We start from the raw sequence: 13,070 nt of genomic DNA on the forward strand, positions 1-13,070 counted from the left end.
ACAGCTCAACTTTTGCCTTTTTATTTTTTTGGTGAGTCATAGCAGATAAGAGTACCCAGAATAAACAGGCACAGTACACAGACGCTTGATATCTGAGGACCATGGTTCAAAGCCAGCCTGGGCAGGAAAGTCCATGAGACTCCTTATCTCCAATGAACCACCCAGAGGCAGAAAGTAATAGAGTTCTAACCATGAACAAATCACCAATGAGTTTAAGTCCACCATTATCAGGGAGGCTCATGGATTTTCCTGCCCATGCTGGTTTTGAACCACAATCCTGTGATCTCAGTGAGCTGAGCAACAATAGTATACAGGCATGAATGATGCTTTCATGCTTTTGAGTTGTCTCTTTGATATCTTCTCCTTCCTCTTAATTCATTTTTACATGTATTTTTTCCACAGTCAAATATTTCATAATTTAAAAGGATAACATTTTTAAAAGGTAAAGGAGGATCTGTGACATGGTTGCATCCACAAGAAGAACCAGCCTGCATTGCAGTGCGAACAATCCTGCTCTGTTCCCATGGGAACACAGACTTGCTAGGACCTGGGCTGTGGCAAATAGCACTTTGAAACAAGCACAGGCAGGCTACAAATAATTTCTATTAACATTTTGCTGCAAGATGGAAAAATCCCCCAAGGTACCACTAAACAAAGTCTCTTATTTCAAGCGCCTAGTCTTGGCTTGCCTTACTTCTTCAGTCAAAACCAAATCTATAAAGGCTTGTGCACTCCAAGGTGGAAAAAAAAACCCACACTCATGGTATCTGAAGACCTCAGCTCTGACTAACACTAACTAACCAGCCCCTGTTCCACCTTCATTCAGACTTTCCAGGGAAATCAGGAGACCAAATAAGTGAGTTCTGACATCTGACAGGCCATATGCACTTCACAAACAAACCAAAATACTGTTCATATCTTTGTCTTTGTTTTGCAAAATTTTTAAGGAGACCATCCAAGAAGAGGGAATGAAACTGATTATTTGTTAAATGAAAATTGAAGTTTCAAAGGGTCTATTCCAAAACCCAACTATGCTCTGTACCAGAGCTCTCTTGTTTTTGGTCTGGGAGGCCATGTGGAGGGCAGTCAGGAGTGGATGGTACCTCCCGCCGTCAGTGCACAGTGGTTGGTTAAAGCATCAGATCAGGCAGGCATCTTTTCAGGTGGATGGGCATACCATCCGATATCTGGAAATACTTCTACAGCTCTGGATCTTTGTTCTTCCCAGCATAATCATAAACAGTGGGATTGGAAGTCAGCTTTGTTGGTGTGGTTAATATGACAGACAGAGCTTCAATGGACATCACAGGCTTTAATTCCTGTGGGCTTCCGGTCTGAAGTCCAGGTTCCAGCCAACTTCTGTGTGAAGCCTCTAAACATGTAGCACAGGATTCAAGCAGCCAAGCCTCCAGCACCCGCTGCTGGTGAAATCGCCCAGAAGGATCTGCCTCCTTTGCCTTAATTCATTTTTTTGTTCTTCTTTTTTTTGTGTGAGATGTGGGGCTTGACCTCTTCTGGACCCAGGCATTGTTCCTGAGCTCTTCAGCTCAAATCTACTGTCCTACCCTAGAGCCAAGCTCCACTTGCCATTTTTGAGGGGTTAATTGGAGATAAGAGTCACAGATCCTTTTATGCCTGGACTGGCTTTGAACTCTGATCCTCAGATCCCAGCTTATTGAGTAGCTAGGATTACAGGTGTGAGCCACCACGCTGGCTTTTTTTTTAATTCAAGTTCTCTAACTTGTTATGGATTGGCTTGTCTCCCTTAAGTTTTTATCTTGCTTTGCTTTTTTCCATCCAGGCTAGCAGGATTCACACCAGGAACAAGGTTCAAATTCAGGCTTTGTTTAGTTCATTTGCTCTTATTTGCTTGCTTGCTTGCTTGCTTTCCTGCCTGCTTTCTTTCTTTCTTTGCTTCTTTTTCTATTTCCTTCTCTCTTTCTGTTTCCTTTTCTCCTTTCTTGTCTCCCTACCCCCCGCCTTCCTCCCTCCCTTCCTTCCTTTTCTTTATTTTATTCGTTCTTTCTTTCTCTCTCTCTCTGTTTCTTTTGTATTTTCCTCCTTCTATCCCTCCTTCCCTCCCTCCCTCCCTCCCTTCCTTCTTTCTTTTCTTTCTTGCTTGCTTTCTTGCTTTCTCTCTCGCTCTAATTTTCTTCCTTTCTCCCTTTCTTTCTTTTCTGTTCTTTGATGGTTTATATGAAGAAAGAGTCTCATGTGAACTTGAGGGCATTACAGAGGCTCTCAATTCTGAGGGTTGTCTTTCAAAGGCAGACTGGGCAAGAAGGTCCTTGAGATTCTTATCTGTAATCAACCACCAACAGAGAGGAAGTACTAGAGCTCTAGCCATGAGCAAAATAAGTTCAAGCCCTCCACTGCCACTCACTAAAGCAGGTCTCATGGACTTTGCTGCCTAGGCTGGCTTTGAACCACACTCGTCAGGTCTGAGCATCCTCAGCAGGTAGGATTCCAGATGTGTGACATGATTTGAAAGTGTTTAACTTGCTCCCCTCTACTTTCTCATTCCTTTTCATCTAGTTCACTACTTCTGCACAAATTTTTTGCTAGTTTTTTCAGTTTTATTATTTCAGGACCTCTATTTTCTTGTTGGGATTAATCACTCTCCCTCAATTTCTTTTTTCAGTTTAAAACTTTTTATTTTTGTTTATTTCCCCTCAATATTTAGAAGCCCTGGTACTTGGGACACAGTTATACTACTAGCTTTGTTGTTTATACCAATATAGGGCTGGACCTTATGGTTTGGGCAGTATTCCTGAGTTCTTTTGCTCAAAACTGGATAATCTATGACTTTGCTCCATAATGCAACTTTTGGTGCATGGGCCGGGAACCCCCAAGCCCATCCAGATGCCTAGTCAAAACCCGCGGTAAATAGGCCGGCTATGTTCGTCTCTGTGTATTATTTCCTTTTGTTTTTTCTGATTTGGGTATCTCCCTTTGAGATGGGACTATTCTGCTTGCTCTTCTAATGATGAATTTTAAGGATGTTAGAAGCAGAGGTTTTGATTTGAGTAAAGACAAATTAATTACTCTTTGTAATTTGGAATGGCCGACCTTTGATGTTGGATGGCCCCCAGAGGGTACCTCCAGCCTCCCAACAATTTCAGAAGGTTAGGGAGAAAATTTTCTTACCAGGATGATCTGGCCACCCTGATCAAATTCCTTACTGTTAATCTAGACTTCGTCTTGCAACATTTTTAAGAGAAAATTTGGGGTTTACTTAAAGGTCTCTGCTTCTGTGTTAGATGTTTTTGTCTTGTTTGGTACCAGCCCTAATGTTTTGTTAGATGTTTTTATAGATTCTTGTTTTTGTGTCCTTGTCACTAAGACAATTGGTGGCAGTACAGAGGCATCAGTATTGGTTCCCCCAAGACTGAGGTGTTACTCTTGCCCCCCTGATAGGTAGGATGTTCTTGGCCGGCCGGCTCCAGAGAATGGAAGTCTTCATGGGGAGTTTGCTTGCCTAGTATGCACAAAGACCTGGGTACAATTTCCTTGGTACCACATACATAGAAAAAGCCAGAAATGAGCTATGGCTCAAGTGGTAGAGCTCTAGCCTTGAGAAAGCTCAAGGACAGTGCTCAAGCCCTTACAGAAATTTTCTGGCTTTTAACCAGCTTCCTAAGTAGTTAGGATTACACACATGAAGCACTGCTACACTGCCTGGATTGTTGTTGTTCTTTATGTGCTAGGGCTAAAACTCAGGTCCTGGTCTCTGCACAAAATAATTTTTTGATTCAGTGTTTCAGGGAGTACCATTAGAGCAAAATGGACTTGTGAGTTTGGTGGGGTTTGTTTTGTTTTTATTTCAAGGTTCCCTGGGTTAAAACATAAGGCATAGTTCAATTTCTGCCTTTTAATTTTTTTTTGCCAGTCCTGGGCTTGAGCTCAGGGCCTGAGCACTGTCCTTGGACTTTCTCAAGGCTAGAACTCTATGACTTCAGCCTCAGCACCACTTCCCTCTTTTTCTATATATGTGGTACCAAGGAATCGAACCCGGGTCTTCGTGCATGCTAGGCAAGCACTTTAACCACTAGGCCAAATTCCTGGCCCCTGCCTTTTAATTTTTTGATGGTTCATAGGGTATAAGTGTTCCCTGGAAACACAAAGGCACTGCAGAGGCTTGATAATTTAGAATGGTGGTTTGAAGCCAGCCTGGGCAGGAAAGTCCATGAGACCCTTATCTCCAATAAAAAACCCAGAGGCAGAAAGTAGTAGAACTTTAATCATGAACAAATCACTAATCAGTTTAAGTTCACTATTGCCTGGAAGGCTCATGGATTGCTGCCCAGCCAGGCTTTGAACAACAATCCTGTGATCTCAATGACCTGAGCAAGAATAGGATACAAGCATGAAAGATGTTTTCAAAATTTTGAGTTGTCTCTTTGATACCTTCTCCTTCCTTTTAATTCATTTTTTGTTCCTTATTTTTGTGGTCCATGGGGCTTAAAATTAGACTGGGCGCTTTCCCTGAGCTCTTCAGCTCAAGGCTACCACCCTACCCTGAGGCAAGCCCCACTTCTTGTTTTTGCAGAGGTTAATTGGAGATAAGAATCTCGGGGCCTTTTGTGCCCTGGCTGGTTTTCAGCTTTGATCCTCAGATCTCAGCCTCCTGAATAGCTAGGATTACAGGCATGAGCCATATCACCCAGCTTTTGTTGTTGTTGTTGTTTTTTTAAATTCAGATTCTCTAACTTATGATGGATTGGTCAGTCTCTCCAAAGTTTTTATCTTTGCTTTGCTTTTTTCCCTCCAGGCTAGGAGGATTCACACCAACAAAAGTACAACTTCAGACTTTATTTTATTTGTTCTTTTCTTGTTTGCTTTCTTGCTTGCCTGCTTGCTTACATTTTCTTTGTCTCTGTCTTTCTTTGCTTCTTTTTCTATTTACTTCTCTCTTCATTTTCTTCTCACCTTCTTTCTCTTCCTCCATTCCTCCCACCTCCCTTCTTTCTCTTTCTTTCTCTCTCTCTTTCTTTCTTTTTTTCTTTCTTTCTTTCTTTCTTTCTTTCTTTCTGTCTGTCTATCTGTCTTTATTTCTTTCATTTTCTCTTTTTCTTTCCTTCCTCCCTCCGTCCCTTTCTTTCATTCTGATTTCTTTCTCTTTCTTTTCTCTTTATTTTCCTTCTTCCCTCACTCCCTCTATCCCCTACACCCCATTCCTCCCATCCATCCTTCCTTTCTTTCTTCCTTTCTTTCTTCCTTCCTTTCTTTCTTTCTTTCTTTCTTTCTTTCTTTCTTTCTTTCTTTCTTTCTCTATCTCTTTCATTATTTTCTGGGTTTTTTTTGGTGGTTTAAATGGAAAGAGTCTCATGTGAACATGGGGGCATTACACAGGCTCTGAAATCTGAGGATTGTGGTTCAAAGCCAGCATGGGCAGGAAAATCCATATGACTCTTATCTATAATCAACCACCAACAGACAGGAAGTATTAGAGCTCTAGCCATGAGCAAAACAATTTTAAGCCAACAATTACCACTCACTAAAGCAGATCTCATAGACTTTCCTGCCCAGGCTGGCTTTGAACCACACTCCTCAGATCTCAGCAACCTCAGCAAGTAGGATTCCAAATATGTGACATGATTTGAAAGTGTTTCACTGGCTCTCCTCTACTTTCCCCTTCCTTTTCATCTAGTTCACTATTTCTGTACATATTTTTTTGTAGTTTTTCAGTTTTATTATTTCAGGAACTCTAGTTTCTTGTTGGGACTAACCACTCTCCCTTAAATTTTTTTTTCATTTTAGATGATTTGTTTTCATTTTTCCCCCCTCAATATTTAAAAGCCCTGGTACTTGGGCCACAGTTCAACTACTGGCTTTGTTGTTTACCTCAGTGTGGGGCTGGAACTTATGGTCTTGACAGTTTTTCTAAGTTCTTTTGCTCAAAACTAGACAATCTATGACATTGATCCACAATGCAACTTCTGGGTTTTGAGTTGTAATTGGATGTAAGTGACTCACAGAGAATTTCTGGCCTGGGCTGAGTTTGAACCAGAACCCTCAGGTCTTAGCATTCTGACTAGCTACAATTACACACATGAAGCATTTCTGGCTCACTATTGTTTTTGTTCCTGTGCTGGGGATTGAACTCAAGGCCTGATAACTGTCCCCACAAATGTTTTTTCCTTAACTTTAAGAGGGAGTGCCAGTATAGCCCAAACTACACTTAGCATTTTGGTGGGAGTTATCATTTATTTGTTTTTAAATTCAAGGTAGCAGACTCCATTACAGGAACATAGCTCAAGTCTGGCCTTTTTATTACTTTGGTGGTTCATATGATATAAAAGTACACTGGAAACACAATGGAATTACACAGAGGCTTGACAACTGAGGATCATAGTTTAAAGCAGGCTGGGGCAGGAAAGTCCATGAGACTCTTTATCTCCAATGAACCACTCAGAGGGAGAAAGTAGTAGAGCTCTATTCTTGAACAAAACACAAACCAGGTTAAGTCAACTACTGTCAGAAACACACTAAAGCAAGTCCCCTGGATTTTTCCCACTCAGGCTGCCTTCAAACCACAGTGACCTTCAGTAACGTTTGCAAGTAGGATAAAGACATGAACTGTTTTTCTTTTTCTTTTTTATAAGTTGACAGAACTCTAGATATCTATTCGACATATTCCCTGGTGAAGATTTATGATCACAATATTTTTCTCAGATGTTAAGCATTTGTCACTATGTAAATACTAATAAAATCTAAATTTGTATCACTTCATATTCACTAAATGTCTATAAATTATATTTTATTTTTTGTTAGTACTAGGCCTTGAACTCAAAGCTGAGCACTGTCCTTGGACTTCCTCAAAGCTAGAGCTCTACCACTTGAGCAACAACACTACTTCTGACTTTTTTCTATGCATGTAGTGCCGAAGAATCGAACCCGTGTCTTCATGCTGTTGTACCCGAATTCCTAGAACCCCAAAAAGACCACCAGAGGCCACAGTCAAAGCTAAAAAGCAAGGGTCACTTGTTACGAGTCTAAACTCGGACCTCCGTGTACCCGTAGCTGGGAATGCTAAGAGGTCCTGAACAAGGGTTTTACACAGCTTTTATAGGGGAATTCCATAGTTAAAATCACCTGATTGGCTGTTTGGTAACTCAAACCACTGGTCACTTTAAGATTAATTAGAGCTCAGGTGCCTAACCACTGAGCATCAAAATGTTGCCACCTAGGGTTCAAGTACATGGGCCCTGAGCAAGGGAGGGGGAGGGGTCATTCCCAGAACATGGGACAATCTTGGCACAACAATGCATGTTAGGCAAGCACTCTTCCACTAAGCCAACCCAACAGCAATTTATTTTTATTATTTTAAAGAATTTACAACATTGATATTCACATCATATTTCAAATGTTTAACCATGTTTAACCAACAAGGAGAAGGGAATCTCTATATATGAACCATTGTCAATATTTTCTTTTGTCAGTTGTAGGGCTTGGACTCTGGACCTGGGTAAGGTCCCTGAGCTCTCCAGTTCAAGGATACCACCCTACCCCTTGAGTCCCAATGCCACTTCCAGTTTTCTGGTGGGTAATTGGAGAAATAGGTCAACTGGTCTTTAGTGCCCGGACTGGCTTTGAATGGAAACCCTCAGATCTCAGATTCTTGATTAGCTAGGAATATAGGAGTGAGCCACTTCACCCATCAACTTTTGAAAATTTTGAGTTGTCTCTTAAATCTTCTTCCTTTTAGTTCATTTTTTGTTCCTTTTTTTTGCCAGTCATGGGGCTTGAACTCAGGGCCTGAATATTATCCTTACACTATTTGTCAAGGCTAGAGTTCTACCACTTGAGCCACAGCACCACTTCCAGCTTTTTTCTATATGTGGTGCGTGGAATCGAACCTGGGTCTTCGTGCATGCTTGGAAAGCACTTTACCACTAGGCCAAACTCCTGGCCCCCATTTTTTGTTCCTTTTTAAATTTTTTTTTTGCCAGTCCTGGGCTTGAGCTCAGGGTCTGAGCACTGTCCTTGGACTTTCTCAAGGCTAGAGCTCTACCACTTGAGACTCAGCACCACTTCTGGCTTTTTTCTGTCGCTGTCCCCTCGGCCAGCAAGGAAGACACAACAAGTGAGACTTCTTCTCGAGCAGCAGTTTATTCAGCAAGCTTACAGCTATGCCGGGTCGACCCCGACTTCCTCAAAACCCTGGGCTTTTATAGGCCCATCATCCAATCACATTTGCTTTCTTACAATTCTATAGCCAATAATATAAGTACACCTCTATAGCACATTCTAAACAAGTAGCAATATGGCATTACACATACTTCCAATCATGCATAAAGCTCAAGAACAATCACATCTTTTCCTGGAAACTTTCAGACAAACAACTCAGTGGCGTAACCACAAGGCGGATGCCAGCGCCATCTTGTAATGGCGAATGTAATAGCTCTCTACATTTTTCTATGTATGTGGTACCGAGGAATCGAACCCGGGTCTTCATGCATGCTAGGCAAGCACTTTAACCACTAGGCCAAACTCCCGGCCCCTCCTTTTTAAATTTGTTTGTTCAGGTTTTCTAATTTCTTATGTAATGTCTCTTCTCTCAGGCATGTAGTGGTTTGCTTTTGTTTTCCCACAAAACTAGCAGGCTTTACCCCTGCAGCCACTGCTCAACTGCAGGCTTTTTTCCCTTCCTTCCTTCCTTCCTTCCTTCCTTCCTTCCTTCCTTCCTTCCTTCCTCTTTGCTTCTTCTTTTCTTCCTTTCTTCCTTTTTTTCTTCCTTGAACACTCTAGCCTTCCCAACTTCCCTCTCTCCTTCCTTCCTTCCTTTCTTTTTCTGGTGGTTTATGGGCAAAGAGTCTCATGTGAGCATGGACTTACATTGGTTTTGAAATCTGAGGATTGTGATTCAAAGCCAGCCTGGGCAGGAAAGTCCATGAGACTTATCTGTAATCAACCACCAATAGACAGGAAGTACTAGAGCTATAGCCAGGAGTCAAATATAGCAAATTCAAGCCCTGCCTGTGCCACTAATTAAAAGGTAGTTTTCAGAACTCCTTATATGTTGAAAAATTATATTGTTTGGGTGTGGAAATGGTTTATTTTCTTGTAAGTACAAGCCAATTGAGAAGTTAGTGAAGTAAAACATGGCCCTGGAGTAAGGGAAAAATGACTGCTACATATAAATAAAAGTTAAAAATTGTTTTTATTAGGGGTAGTGTAATTTAATAATTTAAATAACAAGGAACTTTCTTTTACAGTAGACATGTAGACTTTTTTTTCTTTCTTTCTTTCTTTTTCTCTTTTGTCAAACATAGGGCTTGAACTCTGGGCCTGGGCACAGCCCCTGAACTCTTTAAATCTACTGCTTTGAGCCCCAGTACCTTTTGCAGTTTTTTATTGGTCAATTGGAAATAAAGAGTCCCATAATCTTTCTTGCCTGGGCTAGATTTTAATTGCATACTCAGATCTCAGCCTCCTGAATTGGTGGGATTCCAGGCTGCATCACCAGTGTGTGGCTTTGTAGTCCTGTTTTCAAAATGGAATTACATTTGCCTCATTGGCCTATGGATGCCTTACCATATTCAACACTGATTCTAGAGTTATAAGTGTCAACGGACACTGGGGTAATGGGTCATAATTAATTTTTATCATCATTAGTTTTAGAGTATTTGCTTTTCTTGGGCCTAACTGGTATGATAGTCCTGCTGTTCAAGTTGGGAATAAAAGGGCTAAAGGGCCAATTAGAGCCATATTTAGGGTTGTAAACCAAGAAGAAGCAGCAAACAGTGACTGAAACTTATTGATGGATTTATGGCTTGTTAAATTATTTTTAATTACAAACTTTTTTTTAATAGACAGTATAAGAGTACCAGGTCTCCGCTAAGGCCATGCAGACACTTTCTTTTTTTCATATATTTTTATTGTAATTAATATAAGGGTTACATGATATTGCCAGTTAGATGGTGCATTAATTCCCGTACATTGATACCCTTCCATATGTCTTGGTCCCCATTTCCCTCCCCTCCACCCCCACCCCTCATCTTGTTTTCCCTCCTTCCCTATCCAATTTCAAATAACCAAATACAAATATATCTGATATATCAGGTAACACAGACACTTTCTTTTTTATGAAAATATTTTCAGGACTTACTCTGTTCAGAAGTTTACTTGGGGAAACTTTCAGTGTTGTTCATGCCTGTAATTCTAGCTATTCAGCAGGCTGAGATTTGACCATCTTGGTTTAAAGTCAGCCCTAGGACCAAAGAAAGTGAGACACTCATTTCCAATTAATCACTAAAAATTGGAAGTAGGACTGTGACTTAGATTTACAGTGGTAGGCATGAGATGAAGAACTCAAGGCTGAGGCCCAGGGTTAGGGCAGCTGCCTATAGTTGAAGAGCTCAGGGGAAGCACACAGGCCCAGAGTTCAAACCACATAACACACCAAAAAAACATACTTGGGGTCAGATGCATGGCTTAGCGGAAGACTGCTAGCCTAATATGCATGCAGCTCTGGGTTTAAATTCCTCAGGACCACCTAAACAGAAAAACACCAGAAGTAGTACTTTAGCACAAGTGGTAGAGTGCTGGCCTGCACCTTCCTGTACTGGAAGAGGAGAGCTAAATTAGCATGAGCTCCAGAGAGGGGTCCACAGGAGGTACAGGGCTCAATCCTCTCTGCCTTCCACATGCAGGACCTTCTATCTATGCCTTCAGGAGGAGCTCATCCATTTCTTGCAATGTCTAGCATACAGATGTGTACTACTTTTGTGCAGATGAGATTTTAATTTTTCCATAGTAATTGAAGGAAAATAATGTAAGTGTTCAACAATATGTATAAGTTTAGCTTTTAGCTGCAGCCCTTCAGAGGTTCTGTTAAGAAATACCAAGATGGATTATGTGTGTTAAGCAACCAAAGATAATTTATAGAAAAATCCTTTTGCTAATGGCCTCTTATATTCTTTTACTAATGCACTAAATGTGTTTAGTAGATTTTTGGTAATAATATAATAATAAACATATAACTCAAGTATTCAAGTCAAAGAAATAGGTGAGAAAATTATAAATTCAGGGCCACTACAGCTATTTAGGTTATCCCTTTATTAGTAGTATTATAATCTTATGAAATACATCTGTATATATATATATAACTAGCACAATATATATCATCCTGTATATATGTTTATGTACATATATATACATTTACACACACACACACACACACACACACACACACACACACACCTCAAGGATGCTTACACTGCGGCAGGTATTATTTCATCTCTTATGTGGCCAGGGCAGATTATTTTCCCTCTTGGATACTTAGATTTTCCATGTGTAATATGAGACAGGAGATTATTGGTTCAAAAAGTTGGAATGTGCAGGGCACTGTTAGGGTAGGTTTTATATTCCAAATTTGATCTTCAAGACAACTTGGAAACAGTTTGGGGTCCTTCAGAAAAACTTTATGTTCTTTTTTTTGTGGCAGTCATTGGGCTTAAAATACAGGCCTAGCTGCTGTCCTGAACTCGTTGTGCTCAAGACTAGTGGTCTACAACTTTGAGCAACAGCACCATTCTGGCTATTTGTGGTTAGTTGGAGATAAGGTCTCTTGAAGGTTACTGGTAGCTCATAACTGTCATAATCCTACAAATACTGAAAGATTAGATCTGAGGACTGAAGTTCAGTCCCTAAGTGCAAGCTCTGCAATTGACTAACACAATAATAGTGTCCCTGACTTTCCTGCCCAGACTGGCTTTGAACCTGGCTTTGAATGATCCTCAGATCTGTTTCTGAGTAGATAGGAGATCTGTTTCTGAGTAGATAGGATTGCAGATGTGTACGACCACCACTTGGCACCCAGGATCTTCATAGGTAATATCCATATTTTTCTTGAAGCTGACCAGAGCTATTCATTTCCTGCAATAAGTTTCCTTACCATGAGATCGAACAATAACCTGTCTTATCACCAGGGCTTGTCACTTTCCCTATCAGGCTATGTATTACTGCTTTTTTATTTCACATAGGGACCAACTGAGAGCCATTTTTTGCTTTTATTTTCTATTGTGGAGGTTAAATGAGGCCACAATCTACCCCTTGATCCATGCCCCTTTCCTGCACTTTTAGTTTGCTTTGCAGATAAATCTTCTCACTTTTGCTTTAAGTGGTTTTGAATGTGATCCTATGTCTGAATCCCGAGCACCTGGGATTTCATCCCGCATACGCTCCTGTGCAACTTTTTGAGATCTAAGAAAAATGTGTACCAGTGATACTTGTAGAAAGCTTGACAAATGTTCAGGGACTACCAAAGAATGATTACCATTCAGAGTGGAAATAGATGGTATCACCGTACCAAAATCTGCCTTATCCCAGTATTGATTCCTTTGTTCTTAAATCTTATCTAAATGTACACATAGTCTTTTCTCTTTTCATGTTTTCACATTTTTCTAAGCTGTCTCCCTCACCCACAGCTTCGTTGAGGTATAATTCCCTAATAGAAGAACTATGTACATTTACAGTGTTCATGATTTTGTGTCTCTAACAGCTTGACTAAAATATGGATCACTAGGGCTGGGAATGTGGCCTAGAGGTAGCATGGTTTCCTAGAATACACAGAGCCTTGCATTGGATTCCTCAGTACATCCACAGAAAATAGTGGAAGTAGTACTGTGGCTCAAGTGGTATAACAATAGCCTGATCACAGAAAGGCTCAGGGATAGTGCCCAGGACCTGAGTTTAAGACCCAGGACTGGCAAAAAAAAATGGTTCACAGACTGCTCTGTGCCACCACTGAAAGCATACAAACCAGTTCATTTTAGTATATTCCAAGAGCACAACAATCAGTCTTGGAATATTTTCACTTCCCCTCTGACAATCCCTATAGTGATTAACATAATTTCCCATACCCAGCACAGTCCTCTCTAAACCTGCGCTAGCCTTTGTCACTCACTAATCTATTAGATTCACTGGCCCATTTGGGATGCTTCTTTTTTTCTTTTTCTTTTCTTTTTTTTCCCTTTTTTTGCCAGTTGTGAGGGTTGAACTCAGGGCTTAGGCACTGTCCTTGGACACTATTTGCTCAAAGCTAGTGCTCTGCCACTTGAGCCAGA

General features: G+C 40.8%; 1 pseudogene; it reads right to left on the minus strand.

Annotated features, from left to right (window-relative positions):
* Window positions 1-1,159: 1,159 nt before the first annotated feature.
* On the minus strand, window positions 1,160-1,383 carry LOC150040087 (cytochrome c oxidase subunit 7A2-like, mitochondrial pseudogene; annotated as a pseudogene).
* Window positions 1,384-13,070: the final 11,687 nt, after the last annotated feature.

This window comes from Megascapheus bottae, unplaced genomic scaffold (genome assembly GCF_031878675.1).
Source record: "Megascapheus bottae isolate mThoBot1 unplaced genomic scaffold, mThoBot2.hap1 HAP1_SCAFFOLD_48, whole genome shotgun sequence".
NCBI classification, from domain to species: Eukaryota; Metazoa; Chordata; class Mammalia; order Rodentia; family Geomyidae; genus Megascapheus; species Megascapheus bottae.